Below are 13,287 nucleotides of genomic sequence, written 5' to 3'. Positions count from 1 at the left end.
AATAAAGAGACACTAGAAAACAGTTGGAGTCACAGAGAGCTAACAGGCCGGATATTATGCTGCATATCACAAAACATGGTCAGACCAGTTAATGTTAGTACCAGTCCCAAAAGCTTCTTAATTTCTACATTACAAATGCGTCAAACTCTTCAAAACCAGTGGGCCAATTCCATGACCAGGTTTCATAAGCGAGTATGCAGTTTGTCATTTCAACACAACAGAATTTTATTAACATGTTTTTCTTTTCTTCTCTTTTTTTTTTTTAAATGAAAGGTTATGATGCTCAGGTGGTTCAAGACGGGCATTGGCATGAACGGTCATTCGTCTTAGTGGGCTTATTTTTCCCCATCCTCATATTTGAATTGTATGTTTTAGCACGGGTGCAGCTAGGAGTTCTGGGCCCCGGTTTTTAAAATAAAAATAGATCCCAGAGCGCTGAGTGACGATTTCAAATACACAAGAACAGTTTCTCTCTGCTACAGTTAAAACATCCATTTACAGACGCAAAGAAGAAAAGAATGGGGGGAAAGGACTTTTAGCTTCTTTTTGTTTTGTTTTGTTGTTTTCATATCTTTTAGTGTGAAAATACAAAACTGTGTAATCTTTTCCTCTCATAAAGCAACATCTGTTCCTGTTGTTATGTGTGGAAATCTTTGTTGATTTCTTCCCCAAGCCGTGATAAAATGTTCCATCACTGCATCGCTGCGTGTCTGAATCAGTCGTGTCGCCACTTAATTTTGGAACATGTTTATCTTTGGGGTGAAAATGTGCCTTTAAGTCGACTCATTAAGGTACATTTATAATGTTCGGGACTGGGGTTTCAGTGCCGACTGTAAATATACTTTTGAGTGGTGGTTCATTTACATAACACAGTGGGCTCTCACATATTATTCACACAGACTTTCAAACAGTTTAGTCAGTGTCGGCGAGGCTCGACTCTGTTCTGACATAATGTGATGTAGCCATTCACAGCTCATATCTGTTTAATCCACGTTAAGATAATATAAACTCGACATTAGCAAACACTCAACCTGTTGGGATTGCTGTTTCACACACTTTTATGTGCTTCTCCTCACCCTTTTTAAATCGAAAGAGACGCTGTGTTCATAATTCGACAATCCTCTTCACCCCTTTACCACTTTTTAACTTTGTCTTTCCAAACAAGCACCACCGATCCGATGAATGGTTTATGTAAATTCAGGTTGTGTTCAGCGTGACCATTTAAACAACCCACTAATGTGGTATTCACAACTTCTGCAGGTGGAAAGTGGTTCATAGCTCAGAGTTCACAAGTTGCGATTTAAACTAATGTTGATGAGCCTACAAGGGTTTCTTTTTAAAAATGTTTTCATTGATTACCTTTGTCTAACATTTTCTTATTCCTCGTATATTTTAAACCAGCTTTCATAGATTTTTTTTTTGTTTTTTGTTTTTTTTTTGGCCATTCAGGCAAAAAGCTGTAAAGAAAACGTGTGCAAAAAGTGGATAGGTTGAACTTGTTAGCAAACGGCTGCTAATATTGCACATCTAGCAGACACAAAGCAACATTTGCATTCATTTAGATTTGGTGAATCCTGGTGAATGTAAGTGCAATATTGACTCTCCTTTTAGGTCTGTTTTGGTCTCCACTAAGGGAAGGGAGGGAGGAAAATATCGGGCTCTTTATTTGCAAAATGTTTTACTATGTTCACCAGCTAGTTGCTAGCTCTCAGTGCTCCGTGGGTTTTTCGCACTTATTGCTGCTGCTGGAAACGGGTTGATGAAAACTGGGAGAGTGGAACCAGGACATTAATGTTGTGGGCTGGGAAACCGAAACTGACGCTGAAAGACACCGAAATGCTCTCTTCCCTGGGGTTTCCACCGAGGAAACACAAAATTATTTGCTATTTTCGAAAAATAGGACCAAGAGACAGTGTTTTCACGAGTCAAACCACTTGCTGGTGAAGCATATTGTGTATTCGTCTCACCATGTTGAAATGTGACCTAATGAACTTCATTTAAAGACAGTGACACTGGTGTAAAGTTAAAATTGAAAGGATCACAATTTTCAATTTAACCCTGACAGCTTTTGATTATGAGTATTGCCTATATACTAACATGTACATGAAATACTTCAGAACACTGTGATCAGAAAATGAAGTGCCACCCTGTATGCTACGCTATATGATAAGGCCAGAAGTATGTGGACGCCCCCCCGTTCAGCTTCCAACTTCGTGGCAACAGTTTAAGGTTTCAGCATCGCAATGTGAGCTCCGTAAAGACAATGATTTCCCAGTTTGCTTATGGAAGAACCTGGCTGGCCTGCACAGAGCCACCGACCTCAGCCCCATTCAACTCTTCTGGGATGAACTGCAACAGCGACGGTGAGCCAGGCCTTGTCAGCCAACATCAGTGTTAGACCTCTCCGATGCCCTTGTGGCTGACTGGGAGCAAATCTCTGCAGCCAGGTTCCAAAACCTTCCGGAAAGCCTTCTCAGAAGAGCGGCGGCTGTTGGCAGAAGATTAATGCCCATGTTTTTGAAGACATTCAGCTGTCACATACGGGTGTCGTGTTCATGTGTCCACATAGTTTTGTCCATAAAGTACTTCTACCTGTGTAAGCCCTTAAACATAAATTCAAATTTTGCTCCAACCTCTTAATTGGTTCATAGAGACCCTGCAAAAATATCGGATGGATGGATGGATGGATAGGTAGGTAGGCAGATAGATAGATATGCACTTTAAGTAGAAACTAAGCTAAAACGAGGACCTAACTGTAAATGTATACAAAGATAATGCCTGCTGATACACTGTGTATTGTGCAAGTAGAATTATCTGCTCTATAAAGGGAATTTTGTATGATTATGAGGGAGTGTGACTTCCTCACCTCAGGCTCTCACAAACCAGTTAGTCATAAAACAGACCACATGAGAAAGTTTAGAGCGCTGTAATCTTATTTTGTACAGTAGGCTGCTTTATTGAAGAAAAAAAAAAAAATTCGATCCGGAGTTATTTAAACTGCGCTTTGATAAAATTCTCTGTAGTCACACACAGCAGCACAAATACGTTGTTTTTAGGAAAAACAGTGACAATAAGGTGTAAAAGTGATGACAGATTTAAGAGCGAGGACAGGTTTTAAAGCAGAAGGAGGGGGTTGATGCTTATAGAATCCATTGCAAAGTGATTTTTAGTGTTGGTATGAACAAAATGGTTGCGACTGAACTGCTGCTTTCTGATCAGTTTTTGTTTTTTGTGTTGTTTTTTTTGTGTCAGAGCCTCCATCACTGTGTTTTGACAAGGAGTGCAGTTTGAGTATAAGTGTGTCTTTGTGGCGACAGCCCTGGAAAAGCGATCACATCCCAGGGACCCCCTCAAGAACCTCTGGATGTCGCCCGTGGAAACCCTTTGCATGTGGTCTCTACTTGCACAAACACACACGCACACACAGTAAAATGCACACACACTTTGGTGCTGGTGACAGGAGGGAAAATCATTTCAGGATTTTGGTTCAGGTCTCCCTCTTTATGTTTCTCTAAGTATCTGTGACAAGCCAGGAGGGTAATGATCAGTTTCTCTGTGTGTGTGTGTGTTTGTGTATGTGTGTGTGTGTGTGTGTGAATATTGTGTGCAGACAGATTAAGCTCCTTCATGGATGGATACTTATGTTTCTGCGAGCGAGCAATGGAAAGACAGAGGATATGTGCTCAATGAATCACAAACACCATCTATCAGTGCAAATATTTCCACTCACATATGCATACCAACATTTTTTTAAAAGATCAAATACACTTCTATTAAATTATTTGCTTTAAAATAACAAAGAGAAAGGTCCATAAAAAAAGTGATGAATAGCCCTGAATTTTCTTTTTTTTTTTTTTAAATAGAGTTCTGGCTTTTGACTTGAAATTAAAACTACTACTATTGTTTAAGTCAAGTCAATTTATTTATGAAGCATAAAAATATCACTGTTTAAAGAAAAAACAAACACAAATTGACCATAACACTTGTGTAAATTGTAAGAGGTTATAAAATTGATGTTTAAGGGCAAAAAAAGCCCTTGAGAAAAAATGTGACGTAAAAGAAACAAAACAACAATAAAAAAAACATGAATGTGTATTATCTGATTTTTTTCCAGCTATGAAAAGTACAAAACCACATGTGACTAAACGTTATCACATGTGAAATATGTGTGAAATGCAATACTACACACAGTGGTGTTAAGTAACTAAGTACATTTACTCAAGCACTGTGCTACAGTACGCTTTTATAATTTTGTAACTAATTCAATTCAAAGCTACTTTATTACTTTGCAGATTCATTTTATTAATTAAATATATTAGTCAAATAATAAATTATGATACATTTTTATAGATCAAGCTACCCAGCAGTAAGTAGTTGAAAGATCAGAGTACTTGTTCAAGTACAGGACTAAAAAGTGAAAAATTTTCTTTCCACATTTTTCATGCCAGTGTTGAAAAACAACAACATACGCACGTGTTCCTTGTCCAGCTGCAGACAGTGTTGGATGAGCTACTTGAATTAAACAATCAATTACTCATTACATATTACTCCTTGAAACAGTAATAAATAGAAATAGTTACAAGTTACCAAGTTACATTGCTTCATTTACACAGCACAACTGCGTCGCAGGCCTTTAAACAACCACAAACCCATGTCTCAAATTCCATATTTATACATGTAGAAATAGAAAACAAGACACTGTAGTTTGACAGGCATTCAGCCCGTAGTTTGGAGTCACCATCGTCAGCTAGATGTACATAGTCAGCTCTGAATACGCAACACGTAAACAAGGCGAGTTTGTATCCGGTTAAACCGCAGGCCATGCCTCAAACTTGCTCGCACATCCAGCAGCAATCTTCCACTTGCTGCCAGATTTGTCTGGCAAAAAATATTCAAACTAAGGCCCGGAACCAGTCGTTATAAAAGTAAAAGTTAAGTGCTGTGGGCTAAAGCTTGAGCACTGATTTTTTTTTTTTTTTTGCACCATTGGATGTGCTGACACCCATCCACGATTTACTTAAACACTGAAGAAAAACCTAAACAAATGATGATTATCAGTCAAGCGCTGGAGTTATAAGGAAGCTGGTCTACGCTGGTCTAAGATGGTTTACGGGAATTAATTTGTGACGGACATCGGAGATAATTCTGTCCTCAGAAATTTTAAGTCACACTGAATCCAAACGTGTTTCATGTCTGCGTGGTCAGATTTGACTGAGTTATGACTCCGACTGTTGACAAAGTGTGGCAACTGGGGGCTAAGGGTTTTAAAGTAGCCTACAAATCCTGCTGATTGCAGTTTGAAAACCTCTATAATATGACTTCTTGTGGCTGGAAACTGCCCTAAAAAAGCACAAATTAAAACAACATTCCTAAATCAATTTTTACCCGCCCAATGAAAGAAAATTAGCCCAAATGGTTAGAAAACCGCCCAATCTGGCAACACTGGACAAAATAAAACTTTCATTAATTGATTTTTTTGGCCACTTGGAGGCTGCAGAAACTAACTGTAAACACAACACTGAAATATCAACACCTCAAAAGTTGATATGGTGAGCTTGTTAACAGTTGTTTATTTACACATCCGGCAGTTACAGAGCAACATAGTTTTTTTACTCTCGTCCACACTCTCCTTTTGGCTCTGTTTTGGCTCTCCACCACTCTTGATGGAAATATCAGGCTCTTTAACATGCGCCACTATGTTGAAAAGCTCGTTGTTAACTTTGTCTGTCTGCTGTTTGGTGATGGGCAGGTAGTGCACAGTGGGATTTTAGAGCTTTGTTGCTGAAAACAGCTGTGTGTTGTGTATGGAAGTAATACCAGAACTTTCAGGCTTTGTTCCAGTGGTAAGAAAACCTCATTCAAAATGCGGCTGACATTTGTAACATTGCTTATAAGTAAAAATCCAGCTTTGCAACAGAGCCTTGCTCAGCAGGGTGTTGTGTGGCTCGCTTCACATGTCTAGACAAGGTCAGTTTTTAGTCCGCTCTGCTTCAGCACTGGTAGTTTTTTCATGGGAGCTGTAGTCAGATGTCAGTTTTTTTATAGCCACTTGTGTAAAGGATGGTGATTTGTCTTAGGGAAATAAAAACCCCAGGAACACACTTTGTTTTTTCTCAGAAAGATTGATAGAAAGAAATGAGAAATGAGAAACTGTAATCAGTTACAGAAACTACTGGAACCGAGGCTTACATCATGACTTCGGCTCTCTGAGAGAGTGGTGAGAGTGAACCAAAACAGTAAAGCTGCAAGCTGGAAAACCAAAACAATGAGCTGAAAGACGCCAGAATGCTCTGTAGAGCTTAGGGGAACTGCACACTCACGTATCACCCTTTACATTATAGTCAAGTGATCCATTGTAGTTGAAAAAATATTGTCATGATAGTAAGTAAGTGAGTTTATTCATAAAGCACCTTTCAAGAACAGAGCATCACCAAGTACTTCACAATGAAAAAATAAGACAGCAGACATAAAATGCTGACTTAAGAAGAGTAAAACATCACGAATAGAGATACATTTTAAAAAATACACAAAGGCAAGTCTAAGCAAGTGAGCAGCAGCTTTACTGTAATAAAGAAGTAATTTTAAATGGAGCAGACAACACTGTTAGGTAAAATAGAAATTATGTTTCACGTCTGAAACATCTGAAAATCGCATCTGCGTAACTCATGTTTGTGTTTTTATCACTTGCGAAATCTACACAATATCATGTGTCTACGGGACTTTTCCCGTCTTGTTTCTTTTGGTGTGGTGTTCCACGTTTTTTGTTTTTTTTTCGAAAGGGCTGGAAAATAATAAGCAATTATGCAGGTCCAAAAACGAAGACAAAAAAGAAAAAACAAAACAAAACAAAAGAGGTCCAAAAGTATAATAAAGCAAAAAAAGAAATATTTTAATTATGCAAATTAGACTTGGCAGGATAACTATATAACTGAAAATAATTACAACTAGCTGAAAGAAAAAGAAACTTTCTCATGTGCCTGCGTTTGTCCATCGTGGCACCTTAATATGATCTTTTTCATCCTGTATGTTTGATGGTCAGTGAAGAACACTGACACTGCCTGTATGTCTGCACATGTGAACTCATATTTATTGTTAATTGAGCTGAACTGGGATCAGCAGCGGCGGCGACTGCGGCAGCAGCAAAAGCTTAAAGCAGAAAATGAGAGAAGCACTCAAGTGGCTATCAGTATCATAAAGGAGCAAAAGTGAAGGAGGGGAGGGAGTGATGAGGGATGAAAGGAGATGATTTGCAGCGTTAATCCAAATTGAATTACAGTGATAACATCTCTCTTTCTGGCTTTATTTTATATATTTTTTCTCATTTCGTTTCAAACATCCGCTCTCCGCTCGGTTGTTGCTTGCACTCAGGACAATATGAGACACAGTTTGTCTTTGGTTAGAAACAGCAGCGTCGTTGCTCACAACAACATTTCTGCATAAAACACGAAGCCGCTAATGAACAAACAGCAATCAGTAGGTATTTATTAGACTCTCTTCTGTCTCTTTCTCTCTCTCTCTCCTTCTCTCTGTTAATAGTGTAAATTAGCATATAAATGAGAGATAGCATGTGATAGAATCCACTCTGCTCCAATCTGTCCACTGGGACTTATGATTATCTCTTTCTCCTTTTTACCTCCTTCCCTATTACTCTTTCCTTCCTCTGCGTCTGCCTTTCTCTCTGCCTTTCTCCACTCACTTCACAGATAATTATTCCTTTCTTCTACTTCTATTCGAGCCCTCCTTTCGCTTTCATTAACCGATACAGTTAAAGTGAGTCATTCGCTCTGTTTGTGATTATTTGTTTACCTGAGTGTGTGTTTGGGCTGCCTCTCTGTGCGGTTAGTTTAAGTGTACTTAATTGCTCCTGACTAATTGGCAGATGAGTCAAGGCATTTGGGAGACGGAGAGAGCAAACACACACACACACACACAGACGTGCACATGCACAGAAACATAAATACACACATTGACGGCACCTTTTCATCCGTGTCCTAAGTGTTCGTCTCTTGTTTCTTCCCTCTTTTGGCTTCGTGTCCCCAGACAGTTGAAGCCCAGTGGTACGCAGCAGGAGGTGTTAATGATGTGAGGGCTCTGTGCTCTCTGCTGGGAGCGATCTGTTGTGTGTTAGCTGCTGTCTGTCACCATACGAACAGAAAAACATCTTCATAGTTCATGTGTGAGTGTGGAGCTCTGAAGCTGATGTCCCAGTGTAGGTGTGTGCGTGTGTGTGTGTGTGTGTGTGTGTGAGTGTCTGGTTTTCCACTTTTCAGTTGGCTCTACATATTAAAAATCATGAATCTCCCGCTCCCTCTCCCTGCCAAACAACACTCAGACAACTTTATTGGAGTGTGTGTGTACGTGTGTGTGTGTGTGTGTGTGTGTGTGTGTGTGTGTGTGTGTGTGTATTTGTGCATGTGTTTGTCCATCCATTTTTGGTTATGAGTCCTTTGCTTTGCGTCATTGTTGCCTTTTTATAATTCAGATTTGTTGGTTGTTGGATACGCTGGATGTGTTCATGTTGTGTTTGTGTTGTGTGAGGTCATGTTAGGCCCCGTGGGAGAGCTAGTCAGAAACCTAACTAAGCTCCAGTTATTGCTACTGTGATTGAGAATTTGTATTTCAGGAAACTGTTCTAGTTTTTACTCCGTTATATTTACATAACGGCTGCAGGGGAAGCCAAAACATCTTGATCGCCCCCTGGTGGCTGGCCAAAGCATAGGTCAGAAACCCTGCCCCTCTCCATGTGAGACGTGCCAAACTAAAAAAACTGAAGTACACGTCGAATACATTTTTCCCAAAGATGGTCTCTGTTGTTTCAGGTAGGCCTTATCATGTTGATGCATTTCTCTGACAGGTTTGGTTCTGATTAGTTATCTGAAGCTATAAAAAGGGGGTGTGCCGTCATGATTGACAGCTCTGTGCCTGCCCACGATTGAGTCGGGCGGGTGTGTGGGCGGGACCTCGATGGCGCGGCCCGACCCGCCGATCACCACTGTGCGGTTTCTGGCGCAAGATGGCAAGCGGCCGGATCCGGGATATGTTGGCTTCATGCTTGTACAGCGGGAGGAAGCGGAGACGCGTCGTCCATCTTTACATACAGTCACTGGGCTGCAGTTACTAGATGTTTGCACATTAAAACAGTAACCTAGAACTAATGCTTTAAGGAAAACTCTTCTGCACGGGGCACCATTCAGTGAAATAATTTACCATCACTAATTAAGAGAATATCCCTGAATAAGATTAATTTTAAAAAACAGTTAGAGAAGTTCTTAATGAGTCATAAATAGTCTTAAGACTATAATGGGAAGTGGCTAGCTACGAACATTGATAGCAGTGTCTAGTAGTAGCTGGCTGGATTACGTTCAGAGACGACTTTTTTTTTTTTTTTTTAAATGAATGAACGAAACGCTACATTTGCACAGGTACAAAGTGAATGACTGCTAACACCCGAGACTGGTGTTCACATCAGTCTCACAAGCCTGTGCTTGGGTTTAGGCAGCAGAAGCGCTTAGGTTAAGGGGTAGGCGAAAGGCGTTGGTTTTGTTTAAATGTAAATAAACACATAGTGTCTGGAGTCACTGTGAACCTTTTTGTGCATTAAAACCAGACCACAGTCTTCGACTAACCTTAACCAAGTGCTGTGAGTGCCTGAACATAACCCTAAAAAAAGGTTAATAATTCTGCAGTCACTGCAAGTGGACGCAAGTGGTACGCTGGCAGAAAACAAATACTGCTATGTTCAGTATCTACATATTAACAACTTGCCAAATATAAATTACCAACATTTCCTCATTATGTTAATAGGAAACGTTATTCAGCCACAACATATGTTTAATGTTGCAAATTAGTTGTATATAAATGTAATTCCTGAGAGACTGGGTTGTGCTTATTATAATTAAAAAAAACTTGTCCTGTACTTTGTTGAATTTTATTACCTGTTTCATATGTAAGTACATGTAATCATAGATGTTTATAAATGGATTTAGTCCAGATGCTCTGCAGCCCATTGACGAGGTGTCCCCAGTAAAGAGCCAAAACGACCAGCAAAGTGTCATCCTGGAGGAGGATTTTCCAAAATCTGGCAACCCAAACATTGTTGTTTTTGGTGGTTTATAATCTATAAATCATTTGTAAAATGATTTATGATGCATTAACAAAGCCATTAATTACAGCACATGAACCCTTTGTGAATAGTGACTTCTCAGAGAGTGTCACACAGATTTTTCATAACCTTGCAACGAAAAATTTGATTTTACCTCAAAATCTCAGCAGTTAAAAACAGAGTTACCTGCATGGCCAGGGTAGTGAGAAAATCGTTTTTTTGTGTAATCTGGTGAACCGACCCTTTAAACCCTAAAACCCCCCAAAAATAGATATACGAGGAATACATTTTAACGCAAATGCTTACTTAACTTTTTCTTGTAATGGGGTATGTGTTTTGTCGGTCACTGTAGTAGACTCTAGAGCGTGATAGTGTAGCTTTAGCTGACACTGCCCCCACAAGTGACAATTATAGGAAAGTGGTCAATGTTAAAACACGGTGTGAAACGGAAGCACAAATGGAGAAGAGTTCAAAAGTCCCTGAATTGACTCAGTTAATGTTGATTATGCAACAATATCTACCTTTTTGCCACCTACCTTTACTGAAGTTTGCTAACATTACCCACTGTAAGCCACTGGTCATACCGGACCAAGGAAGGCTGGAGCAGCAAAGAATTGAGCAAGAATGTGTTATTATTGCTTATGAATGAGTCTTTATCTCCTCTTTGAAAAGTTACGCAGTATTCTCGGTCAAATTTTTATTCGAATGCGCTTTAATGCAGCGATTTGCGCCATTGCTGGCGACGGGAGTGACCCCGACAGCCAACCAAGCTTCACGCAAGCTTGATGCGTCCATCACCAGGACCATCACTCTTTACTAATGTTTGGTGCTGTGTTACGCTGACTCAACTTTTTTTCCCCCTGGATAAATACTCAGAGCTGGAGTTGGCTGATGCGCGCGCTCACACGTGCGCACACACACACACACACACACACACAAACACTCAAACAGAGTAGATGTTAGAGTAAACATCTGAATAGTCTTAATTACTGCCTTGTGGAGACATTTTTCCAACGACTGAAAAATGAATCTATGCCAAATGAAACACACACTCTGGCACTGTGGCATCAGGACAGAAAAGCCAAGGATATCATTTATCATTCGGAGGAACACTGGCACCTCTGTTTCATCGACGGAGATTTGCATTTCTGTCTATTTTTGCCTTCCATCTTTTTTTATTTTTTGTGTTAGCAGCCGGCTGATGGCTAGTCTGCATAAGCTAAAACAACACGATGAGGATGGATGATGCTGGAGTGAGTGAATTAAAGGGAATCACAGTGTGTTTGGCTCCTCTGTTGGCTTCCCCTCTGCAGGAAGAAAATTTCAAGACACACACACACCCACACACACACACACACACACACACACACACACACACACACACACCAAACTCTTAAGATCTGACACCCTTTCAGATATCCACATTAGACCCAATAATCTAATTCCTAACTATCGTCTTACAAATCTAATCATGACACACCACTCATATTCAATATCACCAAACCTCCAGCCTTTTAGTTTGGCCTCTCAAACCACCGTGTAAAAGCTTCATCATGGGCCATGCTGATGAAATTACCTTCTATTATCCCCCCTCTCTCCTTCTCTTTCTCTCTCCAACTCTCACTCCCTCCATTCTGTCTTACTTGAAGGAGTGTGCAGATTTAATTTACAGCAGGACTCATGAGCCACTTAGCGCAATCTCTCTCCGTGTGCAAGGATTGATTGATTAGGCCTTATCTTGTTATCTGGGTCTGTGGTCGTTTGATAGGCTTGTTTGTTCTCTCACTAGTCTCTCAGTCTTTCTATCTGTATCCCTCTCCTTTATGTAATTTCATGCCTCTGTCTTCTGTTTAGCCTGTGTGTGTGTGTGTGTGTGTGTGTGTGTGTGTGTGTGTGTGTGTGTGTGTGTGTGTGTGTGTGTGTGTGTGTGTGTGTGTGTGATGGCCTGCAGCCTCTCGGTCTACTTTTCCTTCAATGTGGGAATTAGACACTGATAAGGATGGATTGTCTTGCAAGATCAGAATTAGGAAATTACATGCTTTACGTGTCGCAGATCTCACCTCCTTCTCTGTCGGCGGACTGTGAGCTTATATTGTTTCTCAGAATTTGCTCAAATTGCTCGGCTGTAATGGCCGACTAAGTAAATACTCCACTGATGCTGTTTCAGCAATGACGCATTGGCATTTTGTGATTGTAGCTTGTTAGCTGTTTTTTCTACTTCATTCATAAAAACTGATGCATTGTGTGGATGAACAATTGGCTGTTTCGGCTTCTCAGAAGCTGCCCTGTTGTTGCCTTTTAATGCACAGGAAGCTCTTATGCTGGGAATATCCTGAGAACTTTCCCGAGGAACTGGAAACCCGTCTCCGCCTGTTTTCAGACAACACACCGAGAGAATCATCTGAGTGGAAACACAGAAAATTTGAAAAAGAAAAAAAAAAAACCCTCAAAATATTATAGAAAAGTTTTTACGCTTGGCTGAGGTGGAAAAGTTAAAGCAAAAAGCAAAATGCGACAAAGTGCAGTGGAAAGAGAGTTGTTGAATAAATCATTAAGTACATGAATAATGTGACAAACGTCAGTGAAGAATTGAAAACATCAGATTGATTTGTGTGGATCCATGAGGAGACTGTAGCCTTCCACAAATGAATACATGAAACAAACATCGGTGCCATATATCCATCACGCTTTCTACATTGTTTTCCACAGTTTGAGGTTTGACTGGAACTCTTTTCCTAATGACATTATCTTGTTGTGCCGTCCTCCTCTGCGGTTTTAATTGCAACCAACTGGATCATTAGTGCCTCCAACCGTTTATCCTGATGAACCAGCTCCTAATATTTGCATAATGGTAGTGATGGTAGTGGAAACCCACATTAATTCACATTTTCTTTTGCAGATTTTCCTCAAAAATGGGTCAAAATTTGGATGGAAGCCTAGCTAATATACGTTTACTTATCCCTATAAGTAAATTTGTGCTCAGGGATGTGTAAAGTTGCGTTGAATTGCACCAACTAGGGCCCCCAGACTAAACATAAAAAAAAACAGCTACTAACAACCAGTGAATACCTTGTTCTCTAAATGGGTATTTACTTGAAGAAAATAAATTTATTGCACCCAGTTTTGAAAATTAATCCAAGTTTAAATTGAATCAAAACAAAATACCGACCGAGTTTACTTTAAGT

This window comes from Xiphias gladius, chromosome 15, assembly GCF_016859285.1.
Source record: "Xiphias gladius isolate SHS-SW01 ecotype Sanya breed wild chromosome 15, ASM1685928v1, whole genome shotgun sequence".
NCBI lineage: Eukaryota > Metazoa > Chordata > Actinopteri > Istiophoriformes > Xiphiidae > Xiphias > Xiphias gladius.
This window is presented reverse-complemented; position numbering follows the sequence as displayed.